This window comes from Pleurodeles waltl, chromosome 1_2 (assembly GCF_031143425.1).
Source record: "Pleurodeles waltl isolate 20211129_DDA chromosome 1_2, aPleWal1.hap1.20221129, whole genome shotgun sequence".
NCBI lineage: Eukaryota > Metazoa > Chordata > Amphibia > Caudata > Salamandridae > Pleurodeles > Pleurodeles waltl.
Genome location: NC_090437.1, coordinates 479,310,765 through 479,334,141, shown reverse-complemented (window position 1 = coordinate 479,334,141; position 23,377 = coordinate 479,310,765). Strand labels below are relative to the sequence as shown.

The 23,377-nt window shown below is 48.7% G+C and overlaps 1 protein-coding gene across 4 annotated transcripts in view; it reads left to right on the top strand.

The window, feature by feature from the left end:
- SEC24B (SEC24 homolog B, COPII coat complex component) overlaps positions 1-23,377 on the top strand; it is a 667,989-nt gene that overhangs the window by 630,077 nt on the left and 14,535 nt on the right. The gene's annotated exons all lie outside the window — the stretch shown is intronic.

Here is a 23,377-nt window from a genome sequence, read left to right as displayed (position 1 = left end):
GTTTGTTTCGGTTTGTTTATTTGGTTACTACACACATACCACAAGTGACATGGCAAGTGACGTCTTGACAGTGGTCTTGGAAGACCAGAAGGCCTCTCTTGCTCAGGCAATTCATGATGGACACGACATTAGTTAATAGGTGATTCTTGCTGGCCTAGATACTACCTATTGCCTTTCAAGGGCAGTTGGCACCAGTGTTGTGCTCAGTTCAGAGAAGGGGCCTTAGCTAGAACTTTTCACAGAAAGTGCAACGTGTCATAAGTCTTGCACATGCATGGGAGTTTCTGCAAGACCACTCGCTAGGTGGCACAGTCCTATGGGAACGGAACACTAGTCAGCTGTACGCCTTCCATCCTATGCCACTCCATCCTAGTGTTCTCAGAACCAGATTAGTACCAACTGGGCCAAAGTCGTCCTAGTGGCTCTGAATTGGGCCTGGTGGGTGTGATAAACGGAACAATTAAATTCCTCCAGATGGCTGAAGCAAAACTGGGATCTGCAAACACCATCCTTGCTACAGAACTCTGTCCTTAAAACTGTTCTTATTAGACAGCTGCTACTGAACATTTGACACATGCCAGGGATAATTCTTTGTTCCAGTGCACTTTACACTTGTTTTAACCCTCAAGAGGAATGCTGTATTGAACATTGTTGCACAGTCGCTACTAAACATCAAACATACTTAGCAACCTTGGGACAGTTTCATGCTGCCTTTGTATCTGCACTTTAAGTATCTGCTCTGGTCTTCAAAATGATCATTTGTGGAATGCTCGGAGCCAACAACTATGGGAAATGCTAAGGCCAATATTAACAACCTTTGCACTGGCTAATATTTGAATCTGATACAGACATCTAGCCACAGATTCCTTACTTTAAAATCTTCCCCAGTCGTGAACCTAAATCTGGAAACAGTTTTCCCATAGTATGTCTGCACATTGGTAGAGAGCGTTGTGTGACTCCGTATCAACATCGTCCACCAGATGTGATGTCAGCAGAGTCCATATAACCCCGTCTCTGACGCGCCGTCATTTCCTTCTTTTCTGTGCTTGCAATGCGGGTCCGTTAATGGTTGGTTAGGCTGTTTTCAGCCTACTTTGACGTTTAATTGACCAAACTGTGTGCTTTTACCGTCTATGTCTTCAGGCTTTAACCCTTGTGGCTCTTGTGGATGACAATTGTCGGCTATGGACCCCTACTCTGTGTGTAGTGTAGAGTCGAATTCCCCCCCAGGAGTGCTGTATGAAGCTTCTAGCAGCGGGGATGTCGGCGCTGTCCCAGTCTTCATGTCAGTCACGGTCTCCTTCTTGTGCCGAAGTCTGATCGAGGGCCCGGTCAAGGAGTCGTTCTTGGCAACGTCCTTCCCCATCGATATCAAGAGGTAAGTCCAGACGTAAGCGGTTGAAGTTGCAAAAAAATACTGACTTCCCCGCATTCAGCCTCTCACCATTCCTCAGAGGAGGAGCCCCGCATTTCCCTTCCTTTCCTAGGGCCGGGGTGACTATGACCCAGAAGCGTGAATTCTACAGTTCCACTCACGCTGTTTTTGGGAAATCACCTTCTCCTGGTGCACCTGTGGACCCCAAGGACAATGGTGCAAGAGGTCTTGACTGTGTCCACGCTGGTGTGCTCGCCCTCGGCTTCAGTTAGGCCTTTGGCTTCAGTTGACGAAGCCGTTACGGCGCTGGTACACAGCCCTTTGGGGTTCAAACCTTTGGCTCTGGAAACCGATCAGCTGAATCTGGCGGCTCCACTGGCAGCGCCGATCGACCCCACATCCCTTTGCCCGTCTGTAGTTGACATCGACATTGAGGATTCGCCTTCACAATGGCCCCAGTGATGTCAGTTGTCCCTGATCGCCCTCCAAATTCAGAGGAATCAGGTGGGACATAGTGAAGAGGCAGTGGATATACCACACTTTTGACTGGTGGAGCAGTCACTTATAGAGGTCAGCTGGATAGCTGACATAGCTAGGGCTAGCGGTTTGGATTCTTCCCCGGCCTCAGGCCTACTCTCACCCCCTGGCCTTGCTACGGAGGCAAGTTCCTCTCTTGCTGAGTTGCTGAGAAGAGTGGCTGTGATTTTCGATTTGACACTTATTCTGTGGAATTGTCCTCCAGAGCTCTCATTGATGTTCTCCATCAAGGACGAATGGGAGCTGAGCCCGTGCTTCCTTACAGTGAAGCACTACATGATGTTTTGCTGGGGGCTTGGGCTCAGCCTGATACAGGGGCTCCTGTTAATCAGGCTATATCGCATAGGCACCGACCAGCCCAGGGTGACATCCTACTCACTGTAGTTTGGTGGTGTGGTACAGGCTGCTTTAGGCTCCGATGATACTGAGGCTCTACCACATGTCCCATCTGATAGAGCGTCCAGGAATCTGGATGTTTGCTGAAGGCATATGTGGCCAGCAACTCGTCTGGTTTGTGGCAGGCTGGCACGAACTGGTCAGCCTAACACTAGTAGTCAGATTGGTATTCAGGGGGCATCTCTAAGATGCCCTCTGTGTGCATTTTTCAATAAATCCCACACTGGCATCAGTGTGGATTTATTGTGCTGAGAAGTTTGTTACCAAACTTCCCAGATTTCAGTGTAGCCATTATGGAACTGTGGAGTTCGTATTTGACAGACTCCCAGACCATATACTCTTTATGGCTACCCTGCACTTACAATGTCTAAGGTTTGGCTTAGACACTGTAGATGCATAGTACTTATGCAACTATGCCCTCACCTGTGGTATAGTGCACCCTGCCTTAGGGCTGTAAGGCCTGCTAGAGGGGTGACTTACCTATGCCACAGGAAGTGGGATATGGGCATGGCACCCTGAGGGGAGTGCCATGTCGACTTAGTAATTTTCTCCCCACCAGCGTACACAAGCTGTGAAGCAGTGTGCATGTGCTGACTGACTGAGGGGGTCCCCAGGGTGGCATAATACATGCTGCAGCCCTTAGAAACTTTCCCTGGTCACAGGGCTCTTGGTATCAGGGGTACCAGTTACAAGGGACTTATCTGTGTGCCAGGGCTGTGCCAATTGTGAAGACAAAGGTACAGTTTAGGGAAAGAACACTGGTGCTGGGGCCTGGTTAGCAGGGTCCCAGTAGACTTTGAATCGTAACTAGCATCAACAAAAGGCAAAACGTTAGGGGGTAACCATGCCTAGAGAGGCATTTTCCTACAGGTGCACATTCGGAGAAGGATTGGAGGGGTCTCAGGACCCTTTGGATTACCAGGTTGACCCATCTTTGGTCTGGGCTCAGGAATTGGGCAATGCCAATGGTCTGGATACTTCTCCAGACACTGGCATGCTGTCTCCTCCTACGAAGGCCACGGTGGAGGGAGCAACTTATGGTATGGTGGTCAGTAGGGCAGCTGAGGTCCTTGGCCTTGAGCTTCCTTTGTAGAGGTCAGGTCCAAACTCCTGACGGAGATGCTTCAGCCAGGGGCTTCCACATCCGAACCCCTTTTGCCATTCAATGAAGCCCTCACTGATGTCCTTTTGGGTACTTGATCCAAACCCAACACAGTGGCTCCTATGAATAGGACTATCGCACACCGCCATTGGTCTGCTCTGAAAGACCCTAAATTCCTGTCCCAACACCCCACGCCTGAGAGTCATGTCATCCAAGCTTCCTCTTCTTCAGGCGCATTCTCCTACTCACCCCCGGACAGGGAATCAAAAAGGCTGGAGCAGTTTGGTAAGAAGCTGTTTTTTTCCTCCAGTCTCGAGCTGCGGTCTGTGAACACTGCATGCCTTTTGTGCCGCTATACCCACTCTTTGTGGGATACGGTTGCGCAAGTCCTGCAGCAGATACTGGAGGAGGCCCGTGCTATCATCTCCGAAGCTGTGAACGATGGGAGAGATGCAGCAAAATTCATAATCCGTGTTGGGCTGGACACGACTGACTCTCTAGGCAGATCGGTTGCTACGACGGTGGCCTTGAGACGCCACGCCTGGTTGCGCACTTTTGTTTTTTCTGGGGATGTCCAACAGTCACCAATGGACATGCCAGTTGATGGCTCCCATCTCTTTGGAGACAAAGCGGACTCGGCCTTGGAGCGATTCAAGGATTCCCGAGCTAAGGCTTGGTCCCTTGGTCTTTCCTCTGCCCCTCACCCCTGCAGTCCACTTTTCGCCCCTTTCTTGGCCATAGTAGGGGCTCCCTGTTGCGTCCCCCACCCATCCATCATTCCACCCATGCTGTCCAGCCTCTGCGTGGCTGGGGACGTAGAATCCCACATGGGCGTGGTACAGGGAACCATAGGTTTGTCCAGTCCACCTCTGCCCTCGCTGCAGCCACCAAACCCTCCTAGTCTGTCCCCTCACTCCCATCCAGTTGGCGGCAGGATTCGCCATCACCTGCCCCACTGGGAATCCATCACTAAGAACAGGTGGGTTTTTCAGATCGTTTGAAAGGGCTACTCCCTACCTTTCGCATCTGCTCCACCAGTTATGCCTCCATCCTTCAGTCACCTTCCAGAGGATCATCTGGCACTTCTCCACCAGAAAGTCGCAGTTTTCTTGGCTAGGGGAGCTATAGAAAACATCCCCGTAGGTAGTGGTTTTTATTCCCGCTACATTCTGGTGCCGAAAAAGGACAAGTGCTTACGTCCTATGCTAGGCCTCCGGGACCTGAACTACTTCCTCAAGAAGGAGAAATTAAAAATGCTCACCCTGGATCAGGTTCTGTCTCCCTTAGACCCAGGAGACTGGATGGTAGCGTTTGACTTGCAGGATGCTTATTTCCACATCCCCATCCCCATCCTGCCTGCCCACAGACATTACCTACGATTTGTGGTAGGTCATGAGCACTTTCAGTTTACCGTGCTCCCCTTCGGCCTTACCAGCACCCCTCGGTGTTCATGAAAGTGATGGCGGTGGTTGCAGCTCATCTGCGCAGGTTAGGGGTGTCAGTCTTCCCCTACCTCAACAACTGGCTGCTGAAGGGGACTCGCCCCAGAAAGTCGTCTCCCACCTTCAAACTACGGCAAATCTCCTGCACACACTGTGGTTCACTATAAACGTACCAAAGTCACACCTGACTCCCTCTCATACACTCCCCTTCATTGGAGCTGTTCTGGACACAGTGCAGTTTCGGGCTTATCCTCCCGAAAAGCGAGTCCAAGACATTCAGGCTATGATTCTGATCTTTCAGCCCCTGTCTTGGGTTTCGGTGCGACTGACTCTGAGGCTGCTGGGCCTCATGGCCTCCTGCTAGTAACACATGCCAGATGGCATATGCAAGCTCTTCAGTGGGACCTGAAGTTCCAGTGGGCGCAGAATCAGGGGAATCTCTCTTACATGGTCCAGATCACGGGGGAGACTGCGAAAGACCTGCAGTGGTGGCTTTCGAATCTGCACTGGGTTCACGGCAGATCCCTCTCCCTTCCCCAATCAGATCTCTCTATAGTGACAGATGCGTCACTTCTGGGTTGGGCAGCCACATGGGAGAGGCGGAGATCAGAGGCCTCTGGTCTCCCGCGGGGTCTGGGTTCCATATCTATCTTCTGGAGCTCCGGGCGATCAGGCTTGCGTTGAAAGCATTTCCTCCCTCTCTCAAAGGGAAAGTAGTGCAGGTGTTCACAGACTATACTACAGGCATGTGGTACTGCAACAAAGAGGGCGGAGTAGGGTCCTGGACCCTTATTCAGGAGGCACTACACCTCTGGACATGGCTGGAGCATCAGGACATTACCCTGATTGTTCAACATCTGGCGGGTTTCCTCAACGCCAGAGTGGATGAACTCAGCCGTCGATGCACAGCCAATCACAAATAGCGTCTCCATCCGGAGGTGGCGCAAGGTCTCTTTCAGCAGTGGGGAGAGCCTTGGTTAGATCCGTTCGCCTCCACAAAGAACGCGCAATGTTAGCTATTTTGCGCGTTGGAGTTTCCAAGGCGGCACTCACTCGGAGACGCTTTTGGTCTCGAGTGGAACTCCTGTCTCCTTTACGCCTTTCCACCTATACCACTTATGCCCAGAGTTCTCAAGAAGATCAGGAATGACTGGGCCCAAGTCATCTTGGTGGTTCCAGACTGAGCACGGAGAGTCTGGTATCCAGAGCTATTGAGCATGTCCATCGATCCTCCACTCAGGCTGCCTCTTTGGCGGATCTTCTGTCGCAGCAACAGGGAACGGTTCTTCACCCGAACCTGTCCAACCTCCGCCTTCATGCGTGGAGATTGAGCGGCGACAGCTGACGACTTTTGATCTTCCACCCGAAGTCTCCGATGTTATCTTGCCAGCCAGGGTTCCTCAGCCAAAACTGTATATGCATGTCGTTAGAATAAATTTGTGAAATGGTGTACCAACAAATCTGTTGATACCCTCTCTTCCCCTCTATCTAAGGTTCTTCTGTTCATTCTTTCTATGGTCCAGCAGGGCTCTGCTTTGGGCACCCTTAAAGGGTATTTATCTGCCATTTCACCCTTCCTTAGGTTACCTGATCAGCCCTCACTTTTTAAATCTCCTATTGTGAGTGGATTCCTAAAAGGACTCGCCCTTTTATTTCTTCCCACTCCATTTATAATGCCTCAGTGGGACCTCAATCTTGTCCTTACTTATTTGATGTGTACTCCCTTTGAGCTGATGCATAATTATCCATTGCGGGTCCTCACCTTCAAAACTGTCTTTCTTGTTGCTATCACCTCCGGTCGCAGGGTGAGTGAGCTTCAAGCCCTTCTCTCTAAACCTCCATACTTGTCTGTGCACCCTGACAAAGTGGTGTTGCACACTAAGGCTTCCTTCCTTCCTAAGGTGGTTATGCCTTTTCATGATGGCCAGTCCATCACCATGCCTACTTTCTATGCCCCCCCACGTCCTTCCCATAAGGAGGAGAGACTCCACAGTCGGGACCCAAAAAGAGCTTTGGTGTTTTTTCTTAATCGTACTAAGGATTTCCGGGTGGGCGATCAACTCTTTGTTGGGTATGTGGGTGCGAAAAAAGGGAAGGCGGTGCAAAAGCATACCATCTCTCGATGGGTGCTTCTTTGCATCAAAATGTGCTTCGCTTTGGCCAAGAAGCAACCCCCTGAGGGCATGTGTGTTCATTCCACCAGAGCAACTGCTGCTTCTATTGCGTTAGAACGTGGAGTTCCTGTCCTGGATATCTGCCAGGGGGCTACGTGGGCGTCCCTGCACACCTTTGCTAAACATTACTGCCTGGACAGTCAGATCCATTGGGATGGCTACTTTGGTAATTCGGTCCTGCAGGACTTCCTAGTATGAACTTGGTTCGCAGCCCACCACCGAGGATGGCATTGCTTGGGTATCTATTGTAAGGTAAGGAATCTGCAACTAGAAGTCTCTATCAGATGAACAAGTTACTTACCTTCGGTAACGAAATATCTGGTAGAGACATAGGCCCTCATTCTGACCTTGGCGGGCGGCGGAGGCCGCCCGCCAAAGTCCCGCCGTCAGGTTACCGTTCCGCGGTCGAAAGACCGCGGCGGTAATTCTGACTTTCCCGCTGGGCTGGCGGGCGGTCGCCTTCAGACCGCCAGCCAGCCCAGCGGGAAAGAGGCTTCCACGAGGAAGCCGGCTCGGAATCGAGCCGGCGGAGTGGAAGCTGTGCGACGGGTGCAGTTGCACCCGTCGCGTATTTCACTGTCTGCGCAGCAGACAGTGAAATACTTGTAGGGGCCCTCTTACGGGGGCCCCTGCAATGCCCATGCCAGTGGCATGGGCACTGCAGGGGCCCCCAGGGGCCCCGCGACCCCCCCTACCGCCATCCGGATCTCGGCGGTCCGACCGCCGGGATCTGGATGGCGGTAGGGGGGGTCGGAATCCCCGCGGCGGTGCAGCAAGCTGCGCCGCCGCGGAGGATTCAATGGGGCCGCGGTACACTGGCGGGACCCCGCCAGTGGTGCCGGTCCGACCGCGGCTTTACCGCCGCGGTCGGAATCCCCATTGGAGCACCGCCGGCCTGTCGGCGGTGCTCCCGCGGTCCTCCGCCCTGGCGGTCAAAGACCGCCAGGGTCAGAATGACCACCATATTCTAGTTGCAGATTCTTTACCAACCACCCATCCTCCCCGCTTGCGAACTGATTTCTAGGGACAGGGATTCCCCTTTCAGGTCCTTAGCTCCGGCACACCAAACTCAGTGTTCCTAGCAGCTCTGCTCTTTGGCGTGGAAAGTCGTTGAAAGAAACTGACTTCACTGCTCGAAGACGGCGTCTATATACTACTCCCGACGTCATCAAGGCGACTACGACGCCAGCGGAGTCGACCGACGCGCAAGGGTATTGCTCGATGAAAAATCTCCAGATCCAGTCTGACGCCCTGGGGGAAATTCTAAGGTAAGGAATCTGGAACTAGAATATGTCTCTACCAGATATTTCATTACCGAAGGTAAGTAACTTGTACTTTAAGCAGCTTGGATGCCGTTTCCCAGTTGAACGTGACTGGGTTTTTTCAAGAACAAATTCTCCACTTTCAGTCCAGCATACCATTTTCTTATTAGATTTCGATAGCTGTGCATGATGACTGCTTGCACACACCTCTGTGTATAGATGTATTTGTGGTCTAGGACTATCGAAGTTTCTGTATAGATATTTTTGTTTATCTATAGATATCTTTGCATAGATATTTTATATATTTACTTCTTTATATTTCCAAAACTAAAATGCTTGGCTGCATGTTCTCTTCAGATATGCCCTTAGATATTCAGCAGGATGGATGAATATCTTGAAAAAGCAAACTTTCCTAATCTGTTTAGCAGTGTTAACAAAATATCCGTAAGTTTTATCTAGAAGGTTTCAGTCTTGCCGAAGTTTAGTTAAAGCTCACAAATATTGAAATTCATGCATTTTTTACTGTTAAAACCATGCTGTCGGAATTGTTTTTTATTTTCATCATCTCCTCCAAGAGTCTCCTCACGTCTCCATGAGGGGAGAAAGTGGAGATTGGGAGTTATGATGTGTAATGTTTAAAAGTCTTTGCATTCCCTTTGTTGTGGTTTTCATACATTCAGAGCGCTATAGCGAACTTAAAAAAAATAATTATTATTATTGTCCTTCCTTTATTTAAATTAATGGATAGTTGGGATCACACAGGATTCTAGAACCTGTTGGATGTTTATTACCTCTTGTTCAGAACTACAGAGTTGGTTCAAAATTATTTCAACATTCAGAATATATGCATAATTTAGATGTCTTATTGCCATAAGGGTGTATTCTGTTTGCCTGCATTCCCTATGACTTTCTGTTTGCCTTAAGAAAGCAATACTCTTGCAATTCTGTTCTGTATTTATGAATATTAATGAAACTTCCTTGACAGAGAAGAAAATGTTATGTTCGATGGCATCTGTCGCTGTAGATACACATGGTATGCATGAGCTCGCCATCTGGTGTTGGGTCGGAGTGTTACAAGTTGTTTTTCTTCGAAGAAGTGTTTTCGAGTCACGGGACCGAGTGACTCCTCCTTCTGTGCTCATTGCGCATGGGCGTCGACTCCATCTTCGATTGTTTTCTTTCCGCCATCGGGTTCGGACGTGTTCCTGTCGCTCCGGGTTTCGGAACGGAAAGATAGCTGAAAACTGAAGATTTTCGACGGTATCGTTGCGATCCGGGTCGAGATAGACACATACGACGACGCGTTGAACATCGAAGCGCTTCGGTGCCCTTCGGGGTAGATTTCGGCACCCCGTCGGGGCCTAGTCGGCCCGACCGCGTGGAGAACAACGCCGATGGAACGGACCCCGTTTCGATTCTGCCCCGAATGCCACAACAAATATCCTTATACGGACCTACACTCGGTCTGTAACCTGTGCCTGTCACCCGAGCACAGCGAAGAATTCTGTGAGGCCTGTCGGGCGTTCCGGTCCCGAAAGACTCTGCGCGACCGTCGAGCGAGGAGACTGCAGATGGCGTCCACGCCAAAGGAGCGTCGACAGTTCGAGACAGAAGAGGAACAGGAGGAATCCTTTTCCATCCAGGATTCAGACTCCGACGAGCTAGACTCTACAAAAACTGTGAGTAAGACGTCGAGATCAGAACTTAAAAAAGGAAAGAAGGCCCAGGGGACGCCACTGCCAACCGGCCATGGCTCCACCCAAATTCTCGGTGACCAACAATCGGCACCGAAAAAGGCCCATTCAGTGTCGAGATCGTCCGACTTCGGTCGAGACACCGGCACGCAGCCTCCTCGGGACCGAGAGAGTGCTAAACAGAAGCATCGACACCGAGAGTTCGGTGTCGACACGGATCGACGCCGAGACAGTGGCGCCGAAGACCATAGAGGCCAAGAATTTTCGGCACAGAAAAAGAGGAAGGTTACCTCGGAGCCGAAAAAACAATCAACAGGGTTTTCGGAGCCGAAAAAAGCGACATCAGACCCTGTTTCAGGCTCCTATACTGAAGAGCATTCTATGTCTTCACAAATGAAGAAACATAGATTTGAACAAGAACTGCAATCCACTGACGTGGATCACACGCAAAAGCGTATCTTTATCCAGCAGGGGACTGGGAAGATCAGTACCCTTCCACCTGTCAAACGAAAGAGAACGCTTCAGTTTACTCCTCAGCAACAAACAGCACAAAAGGTAACACCTCCTCCCTCGCCTCCACCTGTAACTCAGGCTTCGCCAACTTACACCCCGTCACATTCGCCAGCTCACACCGCCATGAGCCACGATGACCAAGATCAGGATGCGTGGGACTTGTACGACGCACCAGTGTCTGATAACAGCCCAGACACATACCCAACTAGGCCATCACCACCGGAAGACAGCACAGCCTACTCACAAGTGGTGGCTAGAGCAGCACTATTCCATAATGTGGAACTACACTCAGAACAAGTAGAGGATGATTTTTTATTTAACACCCTCTCTTCAACCCACAGCTCCTACCAAAGCCTGCCGATGCTCCCAGGCATGCTACGCCATGCAAAGGACATTTTCAAGGAGCCAGTTAAAAGTAGGGCAGTGACGCCTAGGGTGGACAAAAAGTATAAGGCGCCTCCTACGGACCCTGTATTCATCACCTCTCAGTTGCCACCAGATTCTGTGGTGGTAGGGGCTGCCAGAAAACGGGCAAATATACACACTTCTGGGGATGCACCTCCCCCAGATAAAGAAAGCAGGAAGTTCGATGCAGCCGGGAAGAGGGTTGCTGTCCAAGCAGCAAACCAGTGGCGCATCGCAAATTCACAAGCGCTGCTAGCGCGATACGACAGAGCCCACTGGGATGAGATGCAGCATCTCATTGAACATCTCCCAAAAGATCTGCAAAAAAGAGCAAAACAGGTTGTTGAGGAGGGTCAAAACATTTCCAACAATCAAATACGCTCCTCCATGGATGCAGCAGACACGGCCGCAAGGACCATTAATACGTCGGTTACCATCCGTAGGCACGCATGGCTCAGAACGTCTGGATTCAAGCCAGAAATTCAGCAGGCAGTGCTTAACATGCCAGTAAACGAAAAACTTCTGTTCGGTCCGGAGGTCGACACAGCCATAGAAAAGCTCAAGAAGGACACTGACACTGCCAAGGCCATGGGCGCACTCTACTCCCCGCAGAGCAGAGGATCTTATAACACCTTCCGCAAAACACCTTTTAGAGGAGGGTTTCGGGGTCAGGCCACACAAGCTAGCACCTCACAGTCCGCACCGCCCACCTACCAGGGACAGTACAGGGGAGGTTTTCGGGGCCAGTATAGAGGGGGGCAATTCCCTAGGAATAGAGGAAGATTTCAAAGCCCCAAAACCACTACCAACAAGCAGTGACTCACACGTCACTCACCCCTCCCACACAACACCAGTGGGGGGGAGGATACGTCAATATTACGAAGCATGGGACAAAATAACTACAGACACATGGGTCCTAGCAATTATCCAACATGGTTATTGCATAGAATTCCTGCAATTCCCTCCAGACATACCACCAAAATCACAAAATTTATCAAAATACCATTCACAGCTTCTAGAGATAGAAGTTCAAGCACTACTGCAAAAAAATGCAATAGAATTAGTACCAAGCACACAAATAAACACAGGAGTTTATTCACTGTACTTCTTGATACCAAAAAAGGACGAAACACTGAGACCAATTCTAGACCTCAGAGTAGTAAACACATTCATCAAATCAGACCACTTTCACATGGTCACACTACAAGAAGTGTTACCATTGCTCAAAAAACACAACTACATGACAACCCTAGACCTCAAGGACGCATATTTCCATATACCAATACATCAATCACACAGGAAATATCTAAGGTTTGTATTCAAAGGAATACATTACCAATTCAAAGTATTGCCTTTTGGTTTAACAACCGCTCCAAGAGTATTCACAAAATGCCTAGCAGTAGTCGCTGCACACATCAGAAGGCAGCAAATACATGTGTTCCCGTATCTAGACGACTGGCTAATCAAAACCAGTTCGCTCACACAATGCTCAAACCACACAAATCAAGTCATACAAACCCTCTACAAACTAGGGTTCACCGTCAACTTTGCAAAATCAAACATTCTGCCAAGCAAAGTACAGCAATATCTAGGAGCCATAATAGACACGACAAAAGGAGTAGCAACGCCAACTCCACAAAGGATCCACAATTTCAACAGAGTCATTCAACACATGTCTCCAAACTAAACAATACAAGCAAGAACAATACTACAGCTCCTAGGCATGATGTCCTCATGCATAGCCATTGTCCCAAACGCAAGACTGCACATGAGGCCCTTACAACAGTGCCTAGCCTCACAGTGGTCTCAAGCACAGGGTCACCTTCTAGATCTGGTGTTGCTAGACCGCCAAACTTACCTCTCGCTTCTATGGTGGAACAGTATAAATTTAAACATAGGGCGGCCTTTCCAAGACCCAGTGCCACAGTACGTAATAACAACAGATGCTTCCATGACAGGGTGGGGAGCACATCTCAATCAACACAACATAAGAGGACAATGGAACATACATCAAACAAAACTGCATATAAATCATCTAGAATTATTAGCAGTTTTTCAAGCACTAAAAGCTTTCCAACCAATCATAACCCACAAATACATCCTTGTCAAAACAGACAACATGACAACGATGTATTATCTAAACAAACAAGGAGGAACACATTCAACGCAGTTAAGCTTGTTAGCTCAAAAAATATGGAAGTGGGCAATCCACCATCAAATTGGTCTAATAGCACAGTTTATTCCGGGGATCCAGAATCAGCTGGCAGACAATCTCTCTCGAGATCACCAGCAAGTCCACGAATGGGAAATCCACCCACAGATTCTGAACACCTACTTCACACTCTGGGGAACACCACAAATAGACTTATTTGCAACAAAAGAGAACGCAAAATGCCAAAACTTCGCGTCCAGATACCCACACAAGCAATCCCAAGGCAATGCCCTATGGATGAACTGGTCAGGAATATTTGCTTACGCTTTTCCTCCTCTCCCTCTCCTTCCTTACCTAGTAAACAAATTGAGTCAAAACAAACTCAAACTCATTTTAATAGCACCAACTTGGGCAAGACAACCCTGGTACACAACACTGCTAGATCTGTCTGTAGTACCACACATCAAACTGCCCAACAAACCAGATCTGTTAACGCAACACAACCAACAGATCAGACACCCGGACCCAGCATCGCTGAATCTAGCAATCTGGCTCCTGAAATCCTAGAATTCGGACACTTACAACTTAGCCAAGAGTGTATGGAAGTCATAAAGCAGGCCAGAAGGCCATCCACTAGACACTGCTACGCAAGTAAGTGGAAAAGATTTGTTTGGTACTGCCATCATAATCAGATACAACCACTAGACGCAACTCCAAAACATATAGTAAATTACTTGCTCCATTTACAAAAAGCAAAGCTAGCCTTCTCTTCTATTAAAATACACCTTGCAGCAATATCTGCATACCTGCAAACTACCTATTCAACTTCCTTGTATAAAATACCAGTTATCAAAGCATTCATAGAAGGGCTTAAAAGAATTATACCACCAAGAACACCACCTGTTCCTTCATGGAACCTAAACGTGGTTCTAACAAGACTCATGGGCCCACCTTTCGAACCCATGCACTCTTGCGGAATACAATTCCTAACCTGGAAAGTTGCCTTTCTCATCGCCATTACATCTCTAAGAAGAGTAAGTGAAATTCAAGCGTTCACAACACAAGAGCCTTTTATACAAATACATAAAAATAAGGTCGTCCTACGACCTAATCCAAAATTTTTACCAAAAGTTATTTCACCATTCCATCTAAATCAAACGGTAGAACTACCAGTTTTTTTCCCACAGCCAGATTCTGTGGCTGAAAGAGCACTACATACATTAGATGTCAAAAGAGCATTAATGTACTACATTGACAGAACAAAAAACATCAGAAAAACTAAACAGCTATTTATTGCATTCCAAAAACCTCATGTAGGTAACCCAATATCAAAACAAGGTATAGCCAGATGGATAGTTAAATGCATCCAAATCTGCTACCTTAAAGCAAAAAGACAACTGCTCATTACTCCCAGGGCACATTCAACAAGGAAAAAAGGTGCTTCAATGGCCTTTTTAGGAAACATCCCAATGCAGGAAATATGTAAGGCAGCCACTTGGTCTACGCCTCACACATTCACCAAACACTACTGTATAGATGTGCTATCCGCACAACAAGCTACAGTAGGTCAAGCTGTATTAAGAACTCTATTTCAGACAACTTCTACTCCTACAGGCTAAACCACCGCTTATGGGGAACTAACTGCTTACTAGTCTATGCATACCATGTGTATCTACAGCGACAGATGCCATCGAACTGAAAATGTCACTTACCCAGTGTACATCTGTTCGTGGCATCAGTCGCTGAGATTCACATGGACCCACCCACCTCCCCGGAAGCCTGTAGCAGTTCAGAAGTTACCTTCAATTTTGTACATTTGTATATATATTATTTAATCCTTTAATACGTACATACTTACATTTTTCATTGCGCGGGCACTATTACTATAGTACAACTCCTACCTCACCATCTGCGGGGAAAACAATCGAAGATGGAGTCGACGCCCATGCGCAATGAGCACAGAAGGAGGAGTCACTCGGTCCCGTGACTCGAAAACACTTCTTCGAAGAAAAACAACTTGTAACACTCCGACCCAACACCAGATGGCGAGCTCATGCATACCATGTGAATCTCAGCGACTGATGCCACGAACAGATGTACACTGGGTAAGTGACATTTTCATTATCTGTAACACTAGGTTCGATGGCATCTGTCGCTGTAGATACACATGTTGTGCATAGCCCGCCATCTGGTGTTGGGTCGGAGTGTTACAAGTTGTTTTTCTTCGAAGAAGTCTTTCGAGTCACGGGACCGAGGGACTCCTCCTCTTTGTCTCCATTGCGCATGGGCGTCGACTCCATCTTCGATTGTTTTCTTTCCGCCATCGGGTTCGGACGTGTTCCTTTCGCTCCGGGTTTCGGAACGGAAAGTTAGCTCCAAATCGGAAAATTACGTTGGTATTGTTGCATTCGGGATCGGGTTAGATAGCATCGACATCGCATCGATACGATAACATCTCCGTTGCCCTTCGGGGTAGTTTTCGATCCCCCGTCGGGGCCTGGTCGGCCCGACCGCGTGTGACATTGACGCTGATGGAACGGACCCCGTTCCGTTTCTGTCCTAAATGCCACAACAAATACCCATATACAGACCAACATTAGGTCTGTGACCTGTGCCTGTCGCCCGAGCACAGGGAAGAAACTTGTGAGGCCTGTCGTGCGTTCCGGTCCCGAAAAACGCTCCGTGACTGCCGAGCCAGAAGACTGCAAATGGCGTCCACGCCGACAGGACACCAAGGTTTCGAGGAACAAGAAGAAGTAGAAGCCTTCTCGATCCATGAATCGGACTCGGACGAATTCGACGACCATGAAACAGTGAGTAAGACGTCGAAGATAGCACATAAGAAAACTAACAAGGCCCAGGGGACGACACTGCCGTCAGGCCATGGCTTAACCCATAAACTCGGTGACCGACCATCGGCACCGAAGAAGGCCGAAATAGTGCCGAGATCGTCCGACTCTGGTCGAGACACAGGCACCCAGCCATCTCGGGACCGAGATAGTGCTGCCGGCAAAGATCGACGCCGAGATAGCGGAGCCGAAGCTGCTCGACGCAGAGACAGCGGCACCGAGGAGGATCGACGCCGAGAGGGGCCGGCTCCGAAAAAGAGGAAAGTCGCCTCGGAGCCGAAAAAGAGCGTGGACATGGTTTCGGTGCCAAAACGACCCGCAACCGAGCCAACTACCGGTTCCTATTCAGAGGAACAATCACTGTCCTCTCAGATGCGAAAGCATAGATTCGAAGAGGAATTACAATCCACCGAGGTGGACCACACTCAAAAAAGGATTTTTATACAGAGTGGAACAGGGAAAATAAGCACCCTTCCCCCTATTAGGAGGAAGAGGAGACTGGAGTTCCAACAAGAACAAACACCACAAACAAAACTGGTGAAGAAGGTAACTCCGCCACCCTCTCCTCCACCTGTGGCTCCCATTTCACCAGCACAGACTCCGTCACATTCACCGGCTCACACCACCTTAAGCCAAGGTGACCAGGACCAAGATGCTTGGGACTTATACGTCGCCCCAGTGTCGGACAACAGTCCTGAGGCGTATCCTACAAAGCCCTCACCACCAGAAGACAGCACAGCATATTCACAAGTGGTGGCTAGAGCAGCAGAGTTCCACAACGTGTCTCTACACTCGGAGCCTGTCGAAGATGACTTCCTCTTCAACACCCTCTCTTCCACACATAGCACCTACCAAAGCCTGCCTATGCTCCCAGGAATGCTAAGGCACGCAAAGGACATATTCAAAGAGCCTGTCAAAAGTAGGGCAATAACACAGAGGGTGGAAAAAAAATATAAAGCACCTCCCTCAGACCCAGCTTTCATCACCTCACAACTGCCACCAGATTCGGTTGTGGTAGGGGCGGCTCGCAAGAGAACAAACTCCCACACATCGGGCGATGCACCTCCCCCAGATAAGGAGAGCCGAAAGTTCGATGCAGCCGGTAAAAGGGTCGCAGTACAGGCTGCAAACCAGTGGCGCATCGCAAACTCTCAAGCGCTCCTAGCGCGATATGACAGAGCCCACTGGGATGAGATGCAACACCTCATTGAGCATCTACCCACAGAACTACAAAAGAGGGCGAAACAAGTGGTTGAGGAGGGCCAAAACATCTCCAATAACCAGATACGCTCCTCTATGGACGCAGCGGACACAGCAGCAAGAACGGTTAACACGGCAGTAACCATCCGAAGGCACGCGTGGCTACGAACATCTGGTTTTAAACCAGAGATACAGCAGGCGGTGCTCAATATGCCATTCAATGAGCAACAATTGTTCGGACCTGAAGTGGACACGGCAATTGAGAAGCTAAAAAAGGACACTGACACTGCAAAAGCCATGGGCGCACCCTACTCCCCGCAGAGCAGAGGCACTTTCAACACCTTCCGCAAGACAACCTTTAGAGGGGGGTTTCGGGGTCAATCCACACAACCCAGTACCTCACAGTCAACACCGTCCACCTACCAGGGACAGTACAAAAGGGGAGGTTTTCGGGGCCAATACAGAGGGGGACAATTCCCTAGAAGCAGGGGAAAATTTCAAGGCCCCAAAACACCTACAAACAAACAGTGACTCACACGTCACTCATCTCCTCCACACAACACCAGTTGGGGGAAGAATAAGTCAGTATTACCAAGAGTGGGAAAACATAACAACAGACACTTGGGTCTTAGCAATTATCCAACATGGTTATTGCATAGAATTTCTACAAATCCCTCCAAACATACCACCAAAGGCACAAAATATATCAAAACAACATTCGGACCTCCTAGAAATAGAAGTTCAAGCCTTACTGCAAAAGAACGCAATAGAACTGGTACCAGATACACAAACAAATACAGGGGTTTACTCACTGTACTTTCTAATACCAAAGAAGGACAAAACACTGAGACCAATCCTAGACCTCAGAACACTAAACACATACATCAAATCAGAACACTTTCACATGGTCACGCTACAGGAAGTGTTACCATTGCTAAAGCAACAAGATTACATGACAACCTTAGATCTCAAAGACGCGTATTTCCACATACCAATACATCCGTCGCACAGGAAATACCTAAGGTTCGTATTCAAAGGAATACATTACCAATTCAAAGTATTGCCCTTCGGTTTAACAACTGCACCAAGAGTCTTCACAAAGTGCCTAGCAGTAGTGGCTGCACACATCAGAAGGCAGCAAATACACGTATTCCCGTATCTAGACGACTGGCTAATCAAGACCTACTCACTGACAAGGTGCTCACACCACACAGATCAGGTCATACAAACCCTCTACAAACTCGGTTTCACCATCAACTATGCGAAATCACACATTCTGCCGTGCAAGGTACAACAATACCTAGGAGCGACAATAGATACATCAAAGGGAATAGCCACTCCAAGTCCACAAAGGGTTCAAAATTTCCAAAAGATTATACAACGCATGTATCCAACACAAAAAATACAGACGAAGATGATATTACAACTACTAGGCATGATGTCCTCATGCATAGCCATTGTCCCACACGCAAGGTTGCACATGCGGCCCTTACAACAGTGCCTAGCATCACAATGGTCACAAGCACAGGGTCAGCTTCTAGATCTGGTGTTGATAGACCGCCTAACATACCTCTCGCTTCTATGGTGGAACAACATAAATTTAAACAAAGGGCGGCCTTTCCAAGACCCAGTGCCTCAATACGTGATAACAACAGATGCTTCCATGACAGGGTGGGGAGCACACCTCAATCACCACAGCATACAAGGACAATGGGACGTACATCAAAGAAAGCTGCATATAAATCACTTCGAACTACTAGCAGTTTTCCAAGCATTAAAAGCATTTCAACCAATCATAACTCACAAATACATTCTTGTCAAAACGGACAACATGACAACAATGTATTATCTAAACAAACAGGGGGGGACACACTCGACACAGCTGTGCCTGCTGGCACAAAAAATATGGCAATGGGCAATTCACAACCACATTCGCCTAATAGCACAGTTTATTCCAGGGATCCAGAATCAACTTGCAGACAATCTCTCTCGAGATCACCAACAGGTCCACGAGTGGGAAATTCACCCCCAAATTCTAAACACTTACTTCAAACGTTGGGGAACACCTCAAATAGACTTATTTGCAACAAAGGAGAACGCAAAATGCCAAAACTTCGCATCCAGATACCCACACAGGCAGTCTCAAGGCAATGCCCTATGGATGAACTGGTCAGGGATATTTGCGTACGCTTTTCCCCCTCTCCCTCTCCTTCCATATCTAGTAAACAAATTGAGTCAAAACAGACTCAAACTCATACTGATAGCACCAACGTGGGCAAGGCAACCATGGTACACAACACTGCTAGACCTATCAGTAGTACCCCACGTCAAGTTGCCCAACAGGCCAGATCTGTTAACGCAACACAAACAACAGATCAGGCATCCAAACCCAGCATCGCTGAATCTAGCAATCTGGCTCCTGAAATCCTAGAATTCGGACACTTAAACCTCACACAAGAATGTATGGAAGTCATAAAGCAAGCCAGAAGACCATCCACTAGACACTGCTATGCAAGCAAATGGAAAAGGTTTGTTTGCTACTGCCATCAGAATCAAATTCAACCATTGCACGCATCTCCAAAAGATGTAGTGGGGTACTTACTACACTTACAAAAATCAAACCTGGCCTTCTCTTCCATTAAAATACACCTAGCAGCAATATCTGCATACCTGCAGATTACCCATTCAACTTCACTATTTAGGATACCTGTCATTAAAGCGTTTATGGAAGGCTTCAAAAGAATTATACCACCAAGGACACCACCCGTTCCTTCATGGAACCTCAACATCGTCTTAACAAGACTCATGGGTCCACCCTTTGAACCTATGCACTCTTGCGAAATACAATTCCTAACCTGGAAAGTTACAGTTCGATGGCATCTGTCGCTGTAGATACACATGGTATGCATGAGCTCGCCATCTGGTGTTGGGTCGGAGTGTTACAAGTTGTTTTTCTTCGAAGAAGTGTTTTCGAGTCACGGGACCGAGTGACTCCACCTTCTGTGCTCATTGCGCATGGGCGTCGACTCCATCTTCGATTGTTTTCTTTCCGCCATCGGGTTCGGACGTGTTCCTGTCGCTCCGAGTTTCGGAACGGAAAGTTAGCTGAAGACGGAAGATTTTCGACGGTATCGTTGCGATCCGGTTAGAGATAGACACATACGACGACGCGTTCAACATCGAAGCGCCTCGGTGCCCTTCGGGGTAGATTTCGGCACCCCGTCGGGGCCTAGTCGGCCCGACCGCGTGGAGGACAACGCCGATGGATCGGACCCCGTTTCGATTCTGCCCCGAATGCCACAACAAATATCCTTATACGGACCTACACTCGGTCTGTAATCTGTGCCTGTCACCCGAGCACAGCGAAGAATCCTGTGAGGCCTGTCGGGCGTTCCGGTCCCGAAAAACTCTGCGCGACCGTCGAGCGAGAAGACTCCAGATGGCGTCCACGCCAAAAGAGCGTCCACAGTTCGAGACAGAAGAGGAACAGGAGGAATCCTTTTCCATCCAGGATTCAGACTCCGACGAGCTACACTCTACAAGAACCGTGAGTAAGACGTCGAGATCAAACCTTAAAAAAGGAAAGAAGGCCCAGGGGACGCCACTGCCAACCGGCCATGGCTCCACCCAAATTCTCGGTGACCAACAATCGGCACCGAAAAAGGCCCATTCAGTGTCGAGATCGTCCGACTTCGGTCGAGACACCGGCACGCAGCCTCCTCGGGACCGAGAGAGTGCTAAACAGAAGCATCGACACCGAGAGTTCGGTGTCGACACCGATCGACGCCGAGACAGTGGCGCCGAAGACCATAGAGGCCAAGAATTTTCGGCACAGAAAAAGAGGAAGGTTACCTCGGAGCCGAAAAAACAATCGACAGGGCTTTCGGAGCCGAAAAAAGCGACATCAGACCCTGTTTCTGGCTCCTATACCGAAGAGCATTCTATGTCTTCTCAAATGAAGAAACATAGATTTGAACAAGAACTGCAATCCACTGACGTGGATCACACGCAAAAGCGTATCTTTATTCAGCAGGGGACTGGGAAGATCAGTACCCTCCCACCTGTCAAACGAAAGAGAACGCTTCAGTTTACTCCTCAGCAACAAACAACACAAAAGGTAACACCTCCTCCCTCGCCTCCACCTGTAACTCCGGCTTCGCCAACTTACACCCCGTCACATTCGCCAGCTCACACCGCCATGAGCCACGACGACCAAGATCAGGATGCGTGGGACTTGTACGACGCACCAGTGTCTGATAACAGCCCAGACACATACCCAACTAGGCCATCACCACCGGAAGACAGCACAGCCTACTCGCAAGTGGTGGCTAGAGCAGCTCTATTCCATAATGTGGAACTACACTCGGAACAAGTAGAGGATGATTTTTTATTTAACACCCTCTCCTCAACCCACAGCTCCTACCAAAGCCTGCCGATGCTCCCAGGCATGCTACGCCATGCAAAGGACATTTTCAAGGAGCCAGTTAAAAGTAGGGCAGTGACGCCTAGGGTGGACAAAAAGTATAAGGCGCCTCCTACGGACCCTGTCTTCATCACCTCTCAGCTGCCACCAGACTCTGTGGTGGTAGGGGCTGCCAGAAAACGGGCAAACTCACACACTTCTGGGGATGCACCTCCCCCAGATAAAGAAAGTAGGAAGTTCGATGCAGCCGGGAAGAGGGTTGCTGTCCAAGCAGCAAACCAGTGGCGCATCGCAAATTCACAAGCGCTGCTAGCGCGATACGACAGAGCCCACTGGGATGAGATGCAGCATCTCATTGAACATCTCCCAAAAGATCTGCAAAAAAGAGCAAAACAGGTTGTTGAGGAGGGTCAAAACATTTCCAACAATCAAATACGCTCCTCCATGGATGCAGCAGACACGGCCGCAAGAACCATTAATACGTCGGTTACCATCCGTAGGCACGCATGGCTCAGAACGTCTGGATTCAAGCCAGAAATTCAACAGGCAGTGCTTAACATGCCAGTAAACGAGAAACTTCTGTTCGGTCCGGAGGTCGACACAGCTATAGAAAAGCTCAAGAAGGACACTGACACTGCCAAGGCCATGGGCGCACTCTACTCCCCGCAGAGCAGAGGATCTTATAACACCTTCCGCAAAACACCTTTTAGAGGAGGGTTTCGGGGTCAGGCCACACAAGCTAGCACCTCACAGTCCGCACCGCCCACCTACCAGGGACAGTACAGGGGAGGTTTTCGGGGCCAGTATAGAGGGGGGCAATTCCCTAGGAATAGGGGAAGATTTCAAAGCCCCAAAACCACTACCAACAAGCAGTGACTCACATGTCACACACCCCTCCCACACAACACCAGTGGGGGGGAGGATACGTCAATATTACGAAGCATGGGACAAAATAACTACAGACACATGGGTCCTAGCAATTATCCAGCATGGTTATTGCATAGAATTCCTGCAATTCCCTCCAGACATACCACCAAAATCACAAAATTTAACAAAATACCATTCACAGCTTCTAGAGATAGAAGTTCAAGCACTACTGCAAAAAAATGCAATAGAATTAGTACCAAGCACACAAATAAACACAGGAGTTTATTCACTGTACTTCTTGATACCAAAAAAGGACGAAACACTGAGACCAATTCTAGACCTCAGAGTAGTAAACACATTCATCAAATCAGACCACTTTCACATGGTCACACTACAAGAAGTGTTACCATTGCTCAAAAAACACAACACTGCTAGATCTGTCTGTAGTACCACACATCAAACTGCCCAACAAACCAGATCTGTTAACGCAACACAACCAACAGATCAGACACCCGGACCCAGCATCGCTGAATCTAGCAATCTGGCTCCTGAAATCCTAGAATTCGGACACTTGCAACTTAGCCAAGAGTGTATGGAAGTCATAAAGCAGGCCAGAAGGCCATCCACTAGACACTGCTACGCAAGTAAGTGGAAAAGATTTGTTTGGTACTGCCATCATAATCAGATACAACCGCTAGATGCAACTCCAAAACATATAGTAAATTACTTGCTCCATTTACAAAAAGCAAAGCTAGCCTTCTCTTCTATTAAAATACACCTTGCAGCAATATCTGCATACCTGCAAACTACCTATTCAACTTCCTTGTATAGGATACCAGTTATCAAAGCATTTATAGAAGGGCTTAAAAGAATTATACCACCAAGAACACCACCTGTTCCTTCATGGAACCTAAACGTGGTTCTAACAAGACTCATGGGCCCACCTTTCGAACCCATGCACTCTTGCGGAATACAATTCCTAACCT